This window comes from Lepidochelys kempii, chromosome 2 (assembly GCF_965140285.1).
Source record: "Lepidochelys kempii isolate rLepKem1 chromosome 2, rLepKem1.hap1, whole genome shotgun sequence".
Taxonomy (NCBI): domain Eukaryota; kingdom Metazoa; phylum Chordata; order Testudines; family Cheloniidae; genus Lepidochelys; species Lepidochelys kempii.
In genome coordinates, this window is record NC_136381.1 from 106,985,984 (window position 1) to 107,007,013 (window position 21,030).

The 21,030-nt window shown below is 42.0% G+C and overlaps 1 protein-coding gene across 7 annotated transcripts in view; it reads right to left on the reverse strand.

Annotated features, from left to right (window-relative positions):
* LOC144930211 (uncharacterized) overlaps positions 1-21,030 on the reverse strand; it is a 778,762-nt gene that overhangs the window by 11,868 nt on the left and 745,864 nt on the right. For all 7 annotated transcript variants that reach the window (XM_078851599.1, XM_078851597.1, XM_078851600.1 and 4 more), the window contains one exon: positions 976-1,492. The gene's annotated coding sequence lies outside the window, so the exon portion shown is untranslated. The remainder of the gene's footprint in view (positions 1-975; positions 1,493-21,030) is intronic.

A 21,030-nucleotide genomic window follows, 5' to 3' on the forward strand; every position in this document is an offset into this window, starting at 1 on the left:
TTCTCTCTAAGAGCAATTAGCCACTACGTCATTATAGAGAAAAAGCCTCAACACTTGGAAACTGAAGATCAGACATTCGAATTTACAGCATGGACTTGAATTCAGGAGAAGAGGGAAGATAAGTACATTAAAAAAAGCAGAAAACACCACTGCACATTCCATCATTGTATTCAAACCGGTCTGCTTTGTTCATTCTACCAACATAACACTGATGTCAGGTTTTTGCATTGCAGTTTTGCATTGCTTATTAGAACCAGTCTTGTTGCCAAGGAATTCATCTCTGACTTAATTGGACCCCTACTTAGTAGCATTACGATTGTTATGTCAGAGAGAAAGAAAACTAGTTCATAAATTCCATAGGTATGTGATAGTTTGTCTGGGTCTTCTGGATGATGCTAACTCATTATTTCTGCTGTGTAACTCTGCCATCAGCATGTCCCATTGGGGAAATTAGTTCCAAATTTTGCATTAGTGCAAAGTGTATTAATGGTTTGTGACATTAGTAGCACCCTGGTCACTGAGGTTGCTGCAGCACTGGGAAGAGTGCAGGCTTAATTGAAGCCAATTCATCAATTGCTTTTGGGGATTAGTGACACTTGGGTGATGATTGCTGGGCTAATGGGGCAATTGGCTCAATAATTGGGAGGCTATAAGTGGAAGGAAGAGGAAGCAGGGGAAAGCTCAGAGGAAAGAGTCATGCTGTCTAGAATGGCTCACAAGCAAGAATACCAACCTCAGGGCAGACTGTTGGCACAAACCCCAAAATGATTGTGAGTTCTATACTTAGATTTCACCAGCCAAGTAATACGTCTAAATTCCTCAGGCACTATATCGCCATAAGATGGAGTCAGACAGTCCTCCTGGGCATTCTGATCTATCTTGCTACCTAAACAAGCTTGCCTCTCTAATACATAATCATTTAACACCAAAGATCACAAAATATTCAGGTTACTCCAGTCCCAGAGGGTCACTTACCCCAGGTCAAGTTGGACCTTAAATCTCACACCAAAGACAACGTTTGTAGTCAATCCTGTATCAAACCAACTAAGGTTTATTAACTAGGAGAGAAATAAGAGTTATTTACAAGGTTAAAGCAGATAAACATACACACACAAATGAGTTGCAGTTTTAGGTTTCAGATGGTGATAGAGCTGCTGAAATATGACCGCTGTATATGTCCATTGGGGCTACCCCAGGTTAGTCCTGGTGACCTCTTGCTTATCCTTAGGAATCTTTGCTGCTTAGAGTCCGAACAGCACAAAAAAAACCCCAATACCTTCTGGTCAGGGATTTTTATCCAACCCCCCCACCCCACATAGTCTAAGATGATAGGACAAATGCTTCTGCACATAACCTCTTCGTGGGTGGGTGGGGGAGCAATTGACAAAGTCTTTGTTCCACAATGGTCCATTTGGATTCAGTAGCCCTTCCTGATGGGCAGGAGATAACTTCCATAGGAATCCAGAATTTTTGCATGAGTGAAGATTTTTTCCTGTTGGTGAGATACAGCGTTTCAGAACAAACCTTTCACAGTTCTAGAGCAAACACTTAAGTATTGCCTTTTAACATGGAGTGCAGATATTATAAGTAGGATTACTACATGCAGCATCCTACAAGCATTTCATAAAGTCTAAACAGTAAAAGCATTCTTATAATATTAATATCTATTTTAATTATATTAATCCACAAGCGAGCCAGCCTGGTCTCCAGCTATGCATTTGTCAGTGCTCAGAGAGGCCCTTGGCATAAGCTGGCATCTGGTCTGCCAGCATCACAGAGAGCTCAGAGGGTAAGCCTGGGCTGAGGAGTGAAGGCTGTGCAGAAGCCTCCTTTTGCTGTAAGCCTGAAGTACACTGTTATACTGTGTAAGGAAAAAATAAATACACATGTGGTGAAAGGGTAACAACCTGGTATGTGTTTGTGACTGAGAGGCCACATGAACTGGCCAGGCAGGGCAGTACCCTGGGTAGTGACAGAGGCACTCTGTGACCTGGTTCTCAAGTCATTCTGCAATACCATATAAGAGCTGCTTATTGCTCTGCTTGGAGTGATTATGAGGTATTAATTTCCCAGGTATAGATTGGAGGACAAGTGCTACTAATAATGGTAGGGCCCAGATATTGCTGGATGTGATGGCTGATTGGCAGATTTCTTCACCAAAGAGTCTCTGAACAAACAACAAGTGATGACATTTTAGATTTAGTATTGGTGAGCAGCGAGGGTCTCATAGAAGAACTGGTTATAGGGGACAAGCTCGGTTTGAGTGACCATGAGTTAATTCAGCTTAAACTAAATGAAAGGATAAATAAAAATAGGTCTGCAGCTATGGTCCTTGATTTCAAAAGGAGCTATCTTTAAAAAAAATAAGAGAATTAGTGCGTGAAGTTGATTGGACTAAAGAACTCCAAGATCAGAATGTGGCGGTGACTTGGAATTACTTTAAGTTAAAGTTGCAGGAACTATCTAAAGCTTGCATCCCAAGCAAGGGGAAAAATTCAAGGGGAAGGGTTACAGACCAAGCTGGATGAACAAGCATCTCAGACAGGTGATTAAGAGAAAGCAGAAAACCAACAAGGAATGGAAGATGGAAGGGATCAGCAAGAAAAGTGTCCTCTTGGGGGTCAGAAAGTGCAGGGAAAAAGTGAGAACTGCCAAAAGCCAAGCGGCATTGGACCTTGCAAAGGGAATTAAAAACAACAGTAAAAGGTTCTTTACCCATATAAATAAAAAGAAAACAAGGAAAGAAGTGAGACTGCTAAGAACTGAGTCCGGGGTGAAGATTAGGTATGGTCCAACACCTAAACAAATATTTTGCATCAGTTCTTAATAAGGGTAATGAGGAGCTTGGGGGCAGTGGCAGGGTGGCTAATGGAAATGAGGATATGGAAATAGAAATTATCACATCTGAGGTGGAAGCCAAACTCAAATAGCTTAATGAGACCAAATTTGGGAGCCTGGACAATCTCCATCTGAGAATATTAAAGGAACTGGCACATGAAATTGCAAGACTAATAGCAAGGATTTTTAAAGAATCTGTAAACTTGAGGGCCATACCCTATGACTGGAGAATTGCTAATATAGTACCTTTAAGAAAGGGGGGGAAAGTGACCCAGGAAACTACAGGCCAGTTAATTTGACTTCAGTTGTAGGCAAGGTCTTGGAACAAATTTTGAAAGTGAAAGTAGTTAAGGGCATAGAGGTGAACGGTAATTGGGATAAAATACAACATGGTTTTTCAAAAGTGAGATCGTGCCAGACCAACCTGATCTCATTCTTTGAGAAAATAACTGTTTTTCTAGGCAAAGGAAATGCATCATGTCTGATTACCTGGATTTCAGTAAGGCATTTGATACAGTTCCACATGGGAAATAATTAGTTAAATTGGAGAAGATGGGGATTAAAATGAGAATTGAAGGGTGGGTAAGGAACTGGTTAAATGGGTAGACTGTCAGGCTGAAGGGAGATTACTAGTGGAGTTCCTCAGAGACTGGTCTTGGGACCAATCTTATCTAACATTTTCCTTAATGGCCTTTGCACAAAAAGTGGGAGAGTGCTAATAAAATGTGCGGATGACACAAAGTTGGGAGGTATTGCCAATACAGAGGAGGACCGGAATATCATACAAGAAGATCTGGACAACCTTGAAACTGAAATAATAGAAATGGGATGAAATTTAATAGTGCAAAGTGCAAGGTCATGTTCTTAGGGACTAACAACAAGTATTTTTGCTATAAACTGGGGATTTATCAGATTGGAGCAACAGAGGAGGAGAAAGACCTGGGTGTACAGGTCGATCAGAGGATGACTATGAGTTGGTAGTGTGAATCAGCAATGAAAGAGGCTACTGCAATCCTAGGATGAATCAGGCAAGGTATTTCCAGTAGAGATAGGGAAGTGTTATCCCTAGCATTATACAAGGCATTGATGAGACCTCATCTGGAATACTGTGTGCAATTCTGGTCTCCTGTGTTTACGAAAGATTAATTCAAATTGGAACAGGTGCAGAGAAGGGCTACCAGGATCAGAGGAATGCAGAACCTACCTTTCAAGAAAAGACTTGATAAACTTTGGCTTCTTTAGTCTAAACAAATGAACGACGAGGGGATATATGATTGCTCTCTATGAATACGTAAGAGGGATAAACATCAGGGAGGGAAAGGAGTTATTTAAATTAAGGACCAAAGTTGGCACAAGAATAAATGGATATGAACCAATCATCAATAAGTTTAGGCTTGAAATTAAATTAAAGTTTCTAATAATCAGAAGAGTGAAGTTATGGAACAGCCTTTGAAGGGGAGTAGTTGGGAAAAAAAACTATTTTGTTTCAAGACTGAGCTTGATAACTTTATGGAGTGGATGGTATGATGAAATTACCCAGAATGGCATATGGCCAATCCATGACTGCTATTAGCAAATATCTCCAATGGCCAGGGACAGGACATTAGATGGGGTGGGCTAATTCTTTCCCAGGCGTCTGGCTGGTGGGCCTTGCCCATGTGCTGAGAGTCTAACTGATTGCCATAGTTGGGGTTGGAAGGATTTTCCCTCAGGTCAGATTGGCAGAGACCCTGAAATTTTTTCACCTTCCTCTGCAGCATGGGGCACAGGTCACTTGCGGGTTTGAACTAGTGTAAATGGTGGATTCTCTGTAACTTGAAGTCTTTAAATCCAATTTTGAGGCCTTCAGTAGTTCAGCCAGAGGTTGTGGGCCTATTACTGGAGTGAGTGGGTGAGTGAGATTTTGTGGTCTGTGATGTGCAGGAGGTCAGAGTAGTTGATCAGGATGGTCCCTTCTGGCCTTAAAGTCTATGAGTCCATAAGTCTTGCAGTGCATGTTTAGTTACCCTTATGCAAATACGAAGTTTGGGGTTTTCTCTAATATGCTTTTTGTTGCAGTTTCCCCACTTTTACTGAAAGCCAGTAAAACAAAACTGAGTCTGTATGCAACTCCCCTATACTTACTGTTGCTTATAAACGAGCAAGGAATGTTACAGCTTCTGGGAGGGCCAGCTTGAGCCAGTTACGGCCTGACTGAGCTGCCTTAACATTAAAATAGCTAGTAAAACTCATGCTTTTCTTGCAAGATGGAGCTCTTCCCCCTGGGCATGTGGAAATTCTGATTTGTGCATTTCGTCATTTTTATGGATCTGGATGTACAGATGATTCAGGTATAATGATTAAAATGGGAGTTGTCCAAACAAATCCCTGTAATACACAGAATGTGATTATTTATTAGTAATAGTGCAGTGACGCTTAATGGTCCCAACCAATATCAGACCCCCATTTTTCTGAACATAGTACATAGACCTATTTAGAGACCGTCCCTGTTCTGAAGAGCTTACAATTGGTTTCTATGAGCTGTGTTTCTTTTCCCATTTGGATGCAATCCACAGCGTACATATTCAATTACAAAATAGATGCTCCATTGTCTGTGACACAACCAAGGTTCCATCCCCAAGTAGCAAAGAAAAGGGAAATGCAAATTTCTTCTAAAAGTCGACTCCTGTGGCCTTCTCTCTGTTATCCGTTCCCAGGCAAAGCCTTGAGTTCAGATACTTTGAGGCAGGGTAAATGTTTGACAGAGCCTGCATGCCTTCACTCTTCTGAGCAACCCGAGTAACTTGAGAAAAAGCAAAGCAGATCTATTGCTCAAAGAAGGCTCCTGGTCCTGACCTCCCATTGTACACTTAAAATCTGGTGAGGATATTAGAGCTTCAGAACAGGAGGGTTTCTGCAAGGAATGGATCACACACTCTTGCTTTCCTCCAACCAGCACTCAAAAGTTTGCTCATGTCACCATCTTAGCCACACGGCGGACACAACAGCAGACAGATCTTGTGTTTGCATTCAAAGTTTGCTGCCACAGTGTACCCAGCTCAGCTCTAAAAGAGAATCTTTCTGTTCACTGAGAGTGGATACCAGCCTTTAAAAGCTTCTAAGTAAATAAAATTAAATTAAAAAAAAAATACCGCAGGTACTGAAGAATCCAGTGGAACTTTGAAAAGAACAAAATCCCTGCAATCGTTGTGGCTGAGCGTTCGGGGTGGGGGTGGGGGTGGGGGTGGGGGGGAACAAAGGCAAAAAGAATGTCTCAGTGGCAAAGTGCCAGTTTAGGCCGAAAAGGAAAATTGCTAATTTTGGACTCACTGCCCCTTGCTGATGCTGAGCAAAAATTATTCACACAGGTCTGAGGCTTGTCTTGGCTTATGCTACATCTGTGCTCAATTATAAGTGAGTCTGAGACATGGGCTAATTCTGCAGACCAAAGTAATTTTTGTTTAAACTTTCCAACCCTATGAGGACATGCCATGCCAAAGGGTGGTGGATGGAAACGGGAGTGTGTACCTGGAAGTGGAGATAGTGAATAAAAATCATTTCTATTTCAAAATGTGGCTCTTTCCTCTAGCACTTCCTTCTGTAATAAATATGTGTTCAGGGCAGGGAAACCTTCTAGCATTGAGAACCATTGATCTAGCATTATTGCAGCTCCACTGGAGAGAGCAATGTGGGACTACTAGTGTAGTCTGGCCAATGGCACTTGATCTGCTGTGTAACCTAACCTAGCTCAGAGAAGACCTGGAAGACAAGGTGGTAAAAATACCAGCCAATGGTCAACAGTTTCCTGTCTATACTAATGCCCCGCCATGGCTGCCAGTAATGGAGCTGAACGGGTTTTCATCAGAATCAGCATGTAGAAAGCATCTGGGTGCTTTAGTTTCCCCAGCCATAGAATGGGAATGATATTACAGGGTATGATGAGGCTCTGGGGACATGGATCAGCATTCATGTTGCACTCCCCATCAGTACCTGGCTCGAGCCGGGGAAGCCAGTGATCCAACCAGTGGAACAAATTTGGTGATGAATCCTGGTCACATGCCACCTTAGGCACGTTGTGCATATGCTAGAAGATTGTGAGGCTTACCTAAAGTTTGTAAAGTGCTTTGATAACCTTGAATAGAGAACCCTGCCATTTAAATGCAATTCGGTAGCTGCCTTATAAATACATAAGCTAGGCAGAAGATGCTGCAGAATTGCCAAACAGAGAAAATCTGTGCTCCTCTGGGGTTTCACAGGAAGATGTTCTCTGCTCCAGGGCTGTGTTCTTCAGATACCATGGAGAGGTCACTCTGCTGGCCTTCTGTGAAAGCAGTTATGGAAGCATCTTTTTAGACCAGGCCTAGATACTGGGGGGCACAGTCAGTGTTATTTTACAAAAATGTCCCTTGCCCCAGCAACGCACACACCCACTCTCTCTCTCTCCATACAGATTATAGGTGCTTCTAGAAGAAATAATGTGAGTGGAGCGGCATGTACATGGATTTACTGCTGGTCCATATACAGGTGAACGTTCGTACTTTTTGCGAGTACGTTAGTACTTTTTGTACATATACGAGTTGCACATGTGTTTTCAGTAGAAGTTGGAACCAAGCCTGAGTAAATCATGGTCCAATTTAATAAGATACTTGCCAGAGCAAAGTTGGCTACTTGATATGCTCATTTGTGTGCCATTATCCAGAATGCTCTTTGGGTTATTTGGGTCTGAGATCTGGGGAAAAAAAGAACACTTGGCTGCGGTGGTTCAGCCTGTGTGTAGAGTGGGCTCGGCTGCGGGGGTTCGGCCTGTGTGTAGAGTGGGCTCGGCTGCGGGGATTCGGCCTGTGTGTAGAGTGGGCTTGGCTGCGGGGGTTCGGCCTGCGTGTAGAGTGAGCTCGGCTGTGGGGGTTCGGCCTGTGTGTAGAGTGGACTCTTTCATCCGTGCTCTAGCAGTCACTACCTTGAACGAAAGAATTTATTTTCTATAAAACTATTTTGAAAGTTAGTGCTCTTCATTTGTTTTTGGATCCATTATCAGGACTGTGTATATTTTACCAATGGGATGAAAGGAAAAAAAAATCTTTAGATACTGCCAAAAAGAAACAGCCTAGTGGAAAGTCTGTGATGTTGTTTACAGTGGAAGGAAGAAATAAAAAAGCCATTTTCAACATAGCTTAAAAAATCCTGGCCCATCGTCCGCTCTCACTTATATGTATAGAACCCCATGATGGTGATGGGAGCTGCACCTGTGTAACTGAGAGCAATGCTTCTTGCCCCTCTGTGAGCTGGCACGTGAACACGCACCGCCTACCTTTTAAAAGTGTTCTCTACGTTTTGATGCCTCCATTTTTGGGTGCCCAATCTGAAGCACTCAGAGCTTAGTCTTTGGAGGTGCTGAACATCCAGAGCTCCAATTGCTCTGGCCATTCTAGTTTTAACATTTCTATCCTGGTACATTTCACTAGGAAATAGATTGCCTCAGGAGATGAGGAAGGAAGTGAGTATGAAGTTTGCTGTAGCAGGAAAATGAAAGAATGGAGAAAATTGCTTTCTTTCTTTTTTTCCCTGGGGCTGTTGTGTTTTATCAGTAGGAAAAAACATACTGGTAGCTTTTCATTCAGATATTTTCTTACCACAGTTATGATAACGGTGAGACAGGATGATGGGAAACTCTGACCTTTGACCCAGAGTAGGATTGTCATAAAGAGCATGAAAAACAATATTCATATGACATGTGGTTTCAACTTTTCAGTCCAGAGACAGTTTGTCTTTCCTCCCAGCTCCCTGTGTTCTGAAACCCATTTCCCACAGCCTCAAATACTACATAAAAGGAAGTAATGACACCTTTACCCCCGAGGAAAGAAGTCAAGGTTGACGTGGACCACAATGAAGCACTTTGTGTAACATCATTTTCTGCCTCTATTCAGACTAGTGTTCAATGACTAGGGCTGGTAGCTTTTTCCAAGTAATCATGGACTAATCATTTTTGTTTGTGCTAGTGAAAAAAGATGGCTTTCTTTCCTCCTATCATTGTTAGTTTCTCTAGCAGACATTGCCCTTAACAACTGCAATATGCTTTCTCCTATATGCTGTGAACATATTTTACTAAAAGAAGTAGTTTCCCATCTTACAGACAGTGGGGGTAAGGAGGAAAAGGACATAACATCTTTCATGTTCTTCCTGTGTAGAATTTTTTTCCCATGGTTGTTCTAAATTTGTCATTATTTCCCACGTGAGTAATATCTATATAAGTTATAGCTTACATAGGCTCGACACCTGAAATGAAAAGCAGATCGTATTTCAGACTTGAATTATCCTCCAATATTTCATGATATATATTCCATCTTGATGGGGTACTATTGTTATATATTTCATAGTTATGATTTCCAGAGTATCAAACTACTCATTATCTTCCAGGGCTATCTGGCTATAAATGCCAAAACACTCCAGCAGCCTGTGTGTGCTTTTTTTAAACTTATAGTCCTGTGTTCTGTGTATGTTTAGCATTTTATGTGTTGCATAATATAAAAATGCTCTAATACTCTATCAAAAGCCCTGCTAGATTATTGACAGGGTAGGTTTCATTTAATTCCTTGATTCAACAGCCATTCCAAGATATTTCTTGTGTGGTGCAATAAATACCAAATGCAGCGCTTATACTGAATATTTAAAAAATCAATCAGGCTTGAAATGTAATGTTATCTAATTGGCTTGCTACATTCACACTAAGCTGAATGACATTTAAAAAAAATCCAACCCTTCTATATAACTTCATATTTCCTCAGTTATAAAAATTGATTTTTTCCTTTAACTTTAATATAATTTGAATGTATTAAGTTAATTTACTCTTTTCTTCTAAAGTTTAAGGAAATGTTCTGAATCTAACTCAAGATACTGATCAAATGTGTGTGCATGCAGGTGTGGTAGTAATGGAAGAGTGTTAAAATCTCCGTTTAAGGAGCTACCTACAAAAAGCCATTCGCAGTGCTTAACAATAGCAAGCTTTATTGGTCTTATACAAATCCTAAGAACAATGCTGCATATTCTCAAGCAAAATGTCCTGGCACTCTGTTCACTATTTAAATATACAGACATCTCTCCTTTATGGAGCCCTCCCATAACAGTGGATAACACTGTTGTAACATTCCAAGATTGTTTTCTCAAGAAGGTGTTAGGATTCACAAGGAATGCGACGGGCAATAATACAGAAAAAATATAAAGCCATTATATTGAATCAATAGGTATTCTAGGTAACCCCATCTTAAAAAATACATTGCAGAATTAAAAGGGGTTAAGAAACGGTGACCACAATTGTTAGGGGCATGGGAAAAAATCTCATATGAAGAGACATTGAAAGGACTGGGTTTCAAGGCTTACCTTAGAAAGGAGACAAATAAGTATATAAAATAATGAATGATGTAGGTAAATCATGAGCTTTTGTGCCCTGTGTTTCACAAGAAGAAGGAACCATTCAATGAATTTGAAAGTTGGCAAACTGAAAATTGATAAAATTATATACTCTTTCCACACAACACATAATTAGACCATAGAACTCGTTGCCACAAGATATGACTGTAGCCAGTAACTTTGCAGGAGTCAAAGAGAGATTGAACATTTATATGGATAACAAAAATACCCTGAGTTACAATGGCTAATGCTAAAAATAGAGTATTGAAAGGGATATACAACCTCAAGCTTCAGGTTGTAAATCAATCTCTTACTAGAAGGGATTAAAATGAGACCTTCATGAGAGTCAGAGTATCTCACATTTGTCTACTGTGGGGTTTTCTGCACCTTCCTCTGAAGCACATGGTGCTGGCCATTTTTGGAGACAAGCTACTGAACTATTAGACCAGGGCTTTTCAACCTGTCAGTTGTGACCTGACACTGGGTCTCCAGAATGTGTGAAAGGGTCAGAGGGCTGGCTGTGACCTGGTGCATGGGGTTGCAGCACTGCTCAGGTTTGGCCCAGCTGCCCTTCCATCATGATGATGGTGGGGCCAGCTGTGCCAAATCTGAGTGAATGGCACTGTGACCCCATGCAACAGGTCACAATACCACTGATTTGGCCCAGAAAGCCCCTCCCAGGAGCCAAGCTCAGCCAGCCCCAGGGGGCAGGAGCCAAGAGAGGACAGTTGGTGTCACATTCTTCAATAAGTACCAGCTTCCCAATATACACCGCACCCTGCAGCTGGGCAACACCCCAACTTCCATACTCCCTGTCCTACCCCATGCCCCCCTAGAATGGGCCCCCCTCAGCCAGGAGATTCCCCCTCCGTCGTACCAGCCATCCTGGCCCTCAGCCCTCCAGGTCTTCTCCCATTGCACCTCCAGCCCCTACTGCCCCCTAATTCCTTCCCCTAGGCCTCCAACTTTATCTCTGGGACCCCAAATTCCCTGACCCCCTTCATCCTCTGTCCCCATGGGCCAAGGGGGGGCTGTGTGTTTCTGGGAGAGCTATCATCATGCCATCCATCCCCTACACACCTCTGGTCCCAATTCCTTCCCCCAGTCCTTCCAGAACCACCAGTTCCTTCCTAACTACACTCCCATTTCACCACTTCACCTCCAGGCCCCCAGATCGCCTCACCCCCTACCCTCTGTCCCCTATGGGGAGCTGTTTGTTTGTTGACGGGATTTCAGCTCACTGTCCCTGCCCAAAGAGCCAGTGGAAGGGGGTTCCTAAGTTGCTCAAATCTGGCCAGAGTATCTGGAATCTTATCTCTGAGGATTCCCACCCCCACCGCCCCGCCCATGCCCGGCATAGGAGGGACACAGGATCTGGGCACATCTCTGGGTTGTGACAGTCCATCAAGGTTTACAAATGGGTCCTGAGCCAAATAAAGGTTGAGAACCACTGATTTAGACCACAAGTCTGATTCACTATTGCAATTCCTATGTTCTCACATGGAATACTGACATCCTTAGTAACGCTATATGTGTCCTGTTATGCCGCTTTCTTTCCATGCACGATGCCACCTCAAGTGGTAAGTCACGTTTTTCACTCACCCCAGTAGAATGTTGAGAAGGAAGCAACATGGAACCAAATCTTTTGATATCTGAGCATTACTTTTCTTGATCTTAACTTCTCTTAATTACTATGGAAAAGGCACAGACTCTTGCTGAAAACTGGCACTTAAAAACCAGTAAACACAAATGTTATTTTTTGGTATATAATACCATCTTCTGATCCTTTGTTCAGCACTGGACAAAGTAAGGGATATAATCTCACCTTGCTGCTTTAGGATTAATGTATTGAGGTGAAAACACAGTCCTTCATTTCTGAAAGCTATAGCATGGGTTGTCATGTTGTCTTGAAATTGGAAGATGGATGGCACCAATATTTTTAAGGAAAAAGCTTATGGATAGCAAAGTTATTGTGTCAGACTGTAGAAGTGTACTGTCTGTAGAAGTATACTGTACTTGTTACAGAGTATTTGAAAGTACAGTACCTCTATAAAATCTCTACAGTGCATACACTCAGATTTGCCAAACAGACATTTAAACTTCACCTCAACATCAGCCAAAAGCCTGTCTGATCAGGATTTGAAGTAAGCCAGGATACTATCAGTCCAAACAACAGTTCAGCATCTTTCATATTTTCATTAGTTCCTGTAAAATTTAAGCTTTCATTTTTCAGAAGTTGAGTTTTTAGATGCTCTGACTGCAAAGAGAACCTTTGAATCAGAATTGAGGTGTGTTTTGTTATAAAATCTGCAGCCAGAAACAATAATTTCTGGGGAAGAGAGAACAACTTCATTTGACTCAGAGGAGCACTGACTCTGAATTCTAATGATGGTAATTTAAATATCAACATTATTAACCAGATGGTGGTTGATCATTTCAGCAGAAACATCCAGCTTTATCCTTATCCAGTGTTGCTGGGTGTAATAAAGATTAGAAATGGAAAATACCTATTAGGTCATTGAATCCATTTCCCATGTGGCTAGTGCAGGATTGTATCCTACAGTACATTCCTCTACTATTTTGTCCAGTCCACTTTTAACACTGAACCCCACTGCTCTGCAGCTTCCCTATCAACACCACCCTAGCTGAGAGCTCTGTTGTGGGAAGACCACCCTTTCATGGTTCTGCTAGGGTGGTTTTGGCAGGGTACCCACATCTCTATTCAGGTAGGTGGGGGCTGGGCCTTCCTTCCGCTGGGGTGGAGTGGGGAGACCCTAATTTAACCAAAGAGGAGCAATGATGCCCCCACCTCACCAGCAGAGATAATTCCTGTATTGGGTGCCACACCCACTACCATCCCAAGGTGGGAAAGGGCTAAGAGGGACCCCCTGTGAGGGGATGTGCATGCAGCCCCTGATTGCCTTAATCCAGACCTGCCTGTGGGCTGTATGTATCACATATCCAGTCTAGGTACAGCAGCATTTGATGTACTTTGAAATGCAGGCCAGAGTCAATCTCTTAGAAACCTGATATGCTTTTAAACTCCTCAGGTCTCCAGCTAGTAAACTCCGGGGATTTAAGCAATGACTTTTCTTAATCAATTAGCTTGTCTGGAGAATGTTCAGGTCTACACCTGCATTGTGTGTTGAACCAATGATCCACAGGCTTGTTTAAAATTGGCTTTCAATTGTTTTAAAAAATGCTTTTGGTGTGTTCAGCTGCCAGATCCCCTGGGTAAAATGGTTTTCTTGACACTGCTCCTGTGTAGTCTCACATCTGTGTATCTGTCTCTCTAATACCTAACAAAAGAAAAACCTTGCTGCCACTTTTAATGCATGACTCCAAGTATCAGTCTATTTGAGCCATAAGCATTTGAGCAACCGCGCTTAGGTGGGTGCTCCTCTTCTGGTTTATTGACTTAATATAAAAAGGTAAGTCTGGAAGATGGGAAGCACAACTTTTAGATATGGAGACCTTACATGGAGGCTTAAATTAATGATGCAAGTGGTAACAACCCTGCCTCTCACATGGACATTTAACAATGTTAGAACGGGAACCCTAATTTGGGCCCTCACCGTTGGTGACATTCTTTTTTTTTTCTTTAGAGACCTAATCACATGTATTTAGAGTCCCTTAATTTAGATGTGGCAGGGGGCTGAGAAGAGAGATTTGGTTTATTGAGAAATAGAGGAGATGACTGGGTTCCAAATGATGGGAAATGCCTCGGGCCAGTTCATTACAAGAATTCTTCCCCAATAGTGAAAATGGGAAACAAGAAAATCTCAGGATATTGGCAACCTATCAAATCTACTTAGAAAACAATTCCATTATTAAGGAGAATGAGCAAAAGAAGAGGACTGAAGAGATTTGGGGAAGGAGGGTAAGCTTTATTCATTTGTTAAATAAACCAGATGTTAAATATCAGAGCAGCCCAAGTCATGATCCCAGTCAAATCTACATCATGATTTGAGTTAGAAACAATTTGGAGACGTTTTAATTTTATTTCTTTGGATGCATGGAAGAATAAAGTGTGTGTGTGGGGGGGGAGGAATTCGAGGCTCCAGGTACTCCTAACATGAATTACAAGAACAAAAAATGAAATTAAACAGCAGCTTACTGTCCTGACAGCCATCAGATCTCAGTTCTCTACAAAACACAAACGTAAGCACTACCCAGGCCTGTCTCTCACTGATCCCCAGGAGATCTCTTTGCTGAAATCCCTCTCAGCATCTTTGAAAATCAGGTAGTTTTCAGTGCTACTGGACCAGTGTCTTTAGCAGTCTCACAAGATCTGAGGCTCCATGTGAGAGAAAGGGGCCCATGCTTACAGGGGTACCTATGATTTAGGAAAGCCCTGGAGTCTGCAAGGTTTATATTGAATAGCTGACCAAAGCATGACTGTAGAGTTCTGGAAATGAGATGGAGCGCTGTGTTGTGATATCACAAAAGGTCTTTGGCGGAGGAGGTGTGAAAGAGAAGGAGTTAAGCACAAGGGTAGTCAAGTCACGTGTTGGGGTTGGAACAGGAAGTGCTGCTGAGTGGTAAGGAGAGCACACGGGGAGCAAGAGTATAGAGAAACTGAGTTCTTGAACCTTTTCCCCAGCAACCTTGTCCTTGAAGTAAATCTATATTTGATCTTGCTGTTGCTTCTGCTTAAGGAACTGTGATTCTAAGATTGCATAATGAAATGAAAGTTTAAAGGGGAATAAAAGCTTCAGAGAACAGCTCATTCAGATTTCTGACAGACTCACTCCTACACTGTGCTCTGCTCTTGTGCTGAAGTCCTTTTATTCTGACTTTGAGCCATGGCTTGGAGAAAGGGAGGGAGTGGCAGGCAGTGATAAGGAGATGGAAAATTGAAGGATGGCAGAAGCGGATGACCCAAGAGAAGGGCGAAAGCAAAAAGTTCAGACAAGTTTTCCATCAGCATTTGGGAAATGTCTTCACCCAGCCCACTACCCCCACCCCTCACGCATTTGTTTTGTATGGTTCTTATCTTCTATGTAATCTAGACCATAAGCTATTTGCTTCAGAGACCGTCTTACATCATTTTGTACAGTGCCTAGCATAACTGGGTGACAATCACTAAGACCCTTAGATGCTCTTCCAGATAAATAGTGCATAATTAAAAGTCCCTGTTAGTGGGTATATATACTCACAAAATTTGACACAACTCATTCTCTGCTCAAGCAAATTCTAGTGCTGGAAGGGAAGGTGGGCGTCACAAGTCAGGACTGAAATGCTTAGGTAAAGCTGTTGTGCCTGCGGATAGCTTTCACGATACTTGCCTGCATTACGCCTGGTTCACAGGATAGTGTTTTTGTTAGGCCTTCACTTTCATGATCACTTGAGTTCACAGATAGATTTTAAAAAAATGTTCAGGAATAAAATACATTTAAAAAAAAAAAGCATCCATCTATGCAAGAAGATTATATATCTAGCAGGAGGTGTTTGCTGCATTTTTCTTTTATCCATGATTATCTGGAATGAATATGGTATAGAACAGGAGTCTATGTATTTGGTAAGAAGGACCACACAATGTTTAACAATAGGCACTCTGGCTCAATAGTGTTGTCCTTATAGTGTGTGTTAGGCCCAAGCCGCACTGTTCAAGCTCAAAGAATTAGCCAGTTCTCTGTCAAAATGAATCTGCTTCATAGCCTGTTAATGTTACAATTAAATACATCTTTAAAAAAAAAAAAACCATTTCCTCCTTTACTGCCCTGTTAAGAGCTGAATCCTGCTGTAGTGTGTGTTAGGTCCAGGCCACTTACAGGGGAAATTGCAGTCATATTCCTGACTTTGCTTTGAAGGCATTACTCCTAATTAAGGTTGCAGATATTGACTGATTCCTTGGTGTAGACCATGAGTAATTCAAAGCACTCACTTTGCTCTAAAATGCAAACACTTTGTTGGGCATGATCAATGACTCCTTACATGTCTGACATTGTCCCATTGATTAATATTTGGGTCAAGTGCATATTGTATCACATTGGGTCATGATGTCATGCAGTGAAAAACAATGGGAAACAGCAAAACGGATGTAACACAATGCAGTGACTCCAAAAAAAAGTTATTTTCCAATCAATAAGCCAATCCATTTGGTGAGGTGGAAGGGATCAATTGGAGGGTTGATTTATTTTTCCCTTAGGGAAGGCAGGAGGTTCTTCACCATCATGACCTTGATGGAGCTAATGCAAGTAACTTACCAGAACTCCCCTGCATACACCACATGTTCTGATAAAAGGCTGCATATCCTGCGGGAATCTCTGAAAAAGGGTAGGGATTCTGTAAATGGAGGCACTGACCTAGCACTTAGAAGTGCCCCTTATGTTCCCCTATCCAATATCTGCATTTAAAGTGGGCCAAAACCTCACTTGATTTACACTGGCTGGGAATCTGGGCCAGTGGGTATAGCATAGCTCAGCCCCGTGGCCACAGCACTAGATGCAAGTTACACTGCTCTAGATGAAAGATATAATCATGGCCCTCTAGCTTGTGTTCTGTGTTGATATGGGGAGGCCTTTCACTAGTATAGTCGTAAAGCTGTGCTGGCATGACTTGTGATGGAAAATAAATCAAAAGGGAGTGTGGTATAAAGGCAATGCTATCAATTTGATCTGGTTGAAACAACAAGCAAGGGAGTCCAGCAGTTCCTCTGTATCAATCACCAAAGGATACATTAGCCTCAGCAGAGTCAGAGAGCCCATCTCACTGTTCTTTACTTCCTCTTCTTTTTCCACTTCTCTGTAGACTCTGATTCCTTTGACCAGTATGGGATGACCTGCTCTTGCCTCTCAAATGTAACCATGGTCTGTCCATTATCATGTGTGGACAGATAATCTCTTCCTTTTTTCAGTACAAGACCTCTCCCCCTTATATTGGAAATTGTACCTGGTTGCTCCAGTTCCTCCCCGGTACACACTGGTTTTCCCTTGCATTCTGCAGAGGGTGAATGTCATGCAGCCAGTACACTTAATTTGGACTGCATATTCTTTGCACTCATAATGCTAATTTGGCTTTTAAAAGTGAATCTATTGATAACATAATGCACTATTCAACATCTGTGGTGGGAGAGTGGGTGTGGGAGGGTATGGTAAGGAAAAAGAAGCCCCTGCAGGGGAGGATGCCTTGGCGATTTTCTGGCATTTGTTGAAAGCTGGTACAGTCAAAAAGCAATAAATAAATACATGTTCTTCAAAAGTGTTTTTATGAGCTCCAGAGATAAATCATCTCTGGTAGGGAAGATTTTACTTTATTCAGGGAGGAAGAGGATGTACATCAGAGGCAGGGAATTAACTCCAAACCTGCACTTCAGTTTGGTAGAAGAATATTACTAAGAGGCCTGTAGAAGTCCCTTTTAGCATATCACTGGGTTTACAGCTATCAAGTGGTAATTCCAGTCTGATTATTTGTCTGGAGAATTTCAATACTTCATGTGAAATTTGAAAAGAATGGGTGCCAATTCGCTGCAGTGGCTTTGTTCTCACTGCTTCACACCCACATGATAAAAACAGGATGTTGAACTATCTGCAATTAGTGCATTGGGATAACAGTCTCCATCCCACCTTTTCCTTTTCCTCTTTCTCTCCCCTACTTTTGTCTGGGGCTGTAGAGATGACCTCAAACTGTTCAAGATAGATCAGTGCTTCAAAGAACTTTTAGGAGTCATAAGCCAACTATCTTGCATGTTAGCAAACGCTCCAACACTTTTTGAACCTCCTTAGGCTTGTGCCACTATGTTTCTTGATTTTTAACAGCATACTGTGCCAAAATATAAAAAGAAAAGTGAGTGTGTTAAAGAAGTAACAAAAACTATCATGTTATTCTGTCCAGGAAATCTAGTGACAAAATATCCTGTGAGCTCTGAAGTTAGCATCTTGCAAACAAAATTTCCTTCCTCGTTCCAGTGGAAGCTACAGTGACCCCTTAATGGTACGCTGAATTGAATTGGCCTCATTAGCACTGACCCCCCACTTGGTAAGGCAACTCCCATCTTTTCATGTGCTGTATATTTATACCTGTTTACTGTATTTTCCGCTCCATGCATCTGATGAAGTGGGTTATATCCCATGAAAGCTTATGCCCAAATAAATGTGTTAGTCTCTAAGGTGCCACAAGGACTCCTTGTTGCTTTTATTGATACAGACTAACAGAGCTATGCCTCTGAAAGCTGTTCCTATTCTAACCTCTTCCTTCACTAGCTCTTAATTTTCTGAAAGTCTTTTACCTTTTTTAGAATGAAGTTTTCCAGTCTTGGCTTCTGCCTGCAGGAGACTTTTTTTTTTAAGTTGGAGCAAAAAATGTTCATCCATTTTTTAGTATGTGTGAAAAAATACACTTTGAATATCATTAAAATAATTCAGCTTTAATTTTAAACACTCTAGTGCCAAGTGTCGAAGAAATTAGAAATTTGCCATGGAAATAATCCATATGGCAGACAAGTGCCTTTGCGTGTTGGAAATTTGGGTTTGCTTATAATGTGTGGAGAGTGTTTTGAAAATTGCACTCTCTCTGCACAGTAATGGTTTAGTAATGACATCACTAACCTTGAAATGTGAACAATGATGGAATGCCACTGTGCACACATAGCTAATGTACTTGTGCAAGGAGAAAGTTCATGTACAACAAACAAGGCATGAGCTCTGCAGGGGATCCTGACCCTTTGTGCAATTTGTATAGTAAAATATGCACAGATCCCAACAGTTGCAGGAGATGGGGTCCTTCTTGTGGACACCTTAGAGGGCGGAAGGAAAAAATATCACATGATGCTATCCTATACGGAGGAGAGGGATTAATAATAATAGCTTGGAATGTTTCTTCTTGGAATGTTGCCATTTGTATCCACAATTATACTGATAGCCTATTGTCTCAGACAGAGTGCACGACTTTATTATTTCACTGTAATACTTTATTGTAACTTTTGGTGTACTATAGTATCCTGGAGACTGGGAATTTTCAGAAAGCATGTAATAATCCACTACTCAAGTGAACAGACTAGAGGTGAGATTAAAGTTTTTTAAGGTACTGGAATGTCTTTCATAACAGGAGGAGTGTAGGCAGCGGATAGTCTTTTGCTTCCCACTCCACTTCTGAGGGAGGTCAGAAGCATTGTGATGTTTTGGTGTCATTTGAGTGCTAATTTTGAAAGTGGTAATTCCTGAGTTGAGCATGCAGAATTAGAAACTATGATTGGCTGGTGCTGAGAACTCATTTCTGAAAGTAGCCTATTTCTTTGGAAAACATCAAATTCTGGCTGGTATGTCATGCTGGTGAGATGTGTGTATTTCAGATGTATTTGCACAGGAGACAGAGGCATTGGTACCTGTGTGTAGTTTTCAGTGCCTTCATCTAAAGGGCCTATTATTCCTTAAGGAGATTTTTCACTGTTTGTGTAGAGCGGTGGTTCCCTAACTTGTTCCGCCGCTTGTGCAGGGAATCCCCTGGAGGGCCGGGCCAGTTTGTTTACCTGCCGCGTCCGCAGGTTCGGCCAATCACAGCTCCCACTGGCCGCGGTTCGCTGCTCCAGGCGAATGGGAACTGCTGGAAGCGGCAGCCAGTACATCCCTCAGCACGCGCCACTTCCAGCAGCTCCCATTGGCCTGGAGCAGTGAACCGCAGCCACTGGGAGCGCGATTGACCAAACCTGTGGATATGGCAGGTAAACAAACTGGCCCGGCCCACCAGGGGCTTTCCCTGCACAAGCGATGGAACAAGTTTAGGAACCACTAGTGTAGAGACTTAACAAGATGTCATTACAATCAAAACAGCTCCTCTGGATTTGCATCATGTGCAGAAAACAGTGAGGCAGGAAAGATGGATACCTGCGGCTGTGGTATTTCCCAAGGTGAAGTGGCTGTGTCCATAAATCACTGGAAATCCATAATCTTTACTCTTCTCACCAAGGATTCAATACTACTGCTATAGCAATTGGCTACCTGGCTCATCTTCCTTTCACCCCACTTCCCCCTCTGTTTTACAAGGCACACTTTTGTATGGTTTGGAAAATGGCTCAGCTCCCATAAACATTTTTGTGGAAATGTAGCACATCATTGTACCCTCTTTTATTTCTTCAGCTGGTGATGGTTCTTTCCCCCTCTCATCTGCACTCTGTAAATAGACAACTGAATAGCGTGTTATCTTCATAAAAATTCACAGGGACCTAGACTGCACTGGAGCACAGGGGGTGTGAGAGTAAGATTAATCTATCCCAAGGGAGCCAAAACTTTGCTCAACAGAGACCTGCATTGGTAGCTTCCAAAGAGTTTAAGGATCACACCTAATTTGAATAAAAAATAGACTGTTTTAAGAGCTGATGTAAAGAGCTGTACAAAGGAAGCAATTTGCAGTGCCCAACAACAATGAACTTTATTAGTCCTACAGAACACATCAGTAATGCCTATATATTCTTGCGTCCTGCCTACTGGAACAATATCTGCTAGCTAATGAGATGCCTATATACAAATATAGAGCAATCTTCGAACAAAACAGGTTGCAGTCACTTTCCCTTTTAATACAGGGGTGTAGGCCGCACATGCTGCAATTCCTAAAATCCAGTGACTGGATGAGCAGAACAAAATGGAACATTGCATAGAGAGCCTGTAAGCTCCATCAGGCTCAGCTTTGTATTGGAACTTGTTTGGGGGACGAGACTGCATCATAGAAAGCCTTGGTCCTGTTTGGCACATAGGCTACCCTTTCCAAAGAGATGCTCTAATTGGATCCATAGCACAAAGAAAGAGCTATAAGTTTTTGCTGCATTATTTTAAAAAATGCCATTTGGGAGGCAGGAGTATACATGAAGAAGAG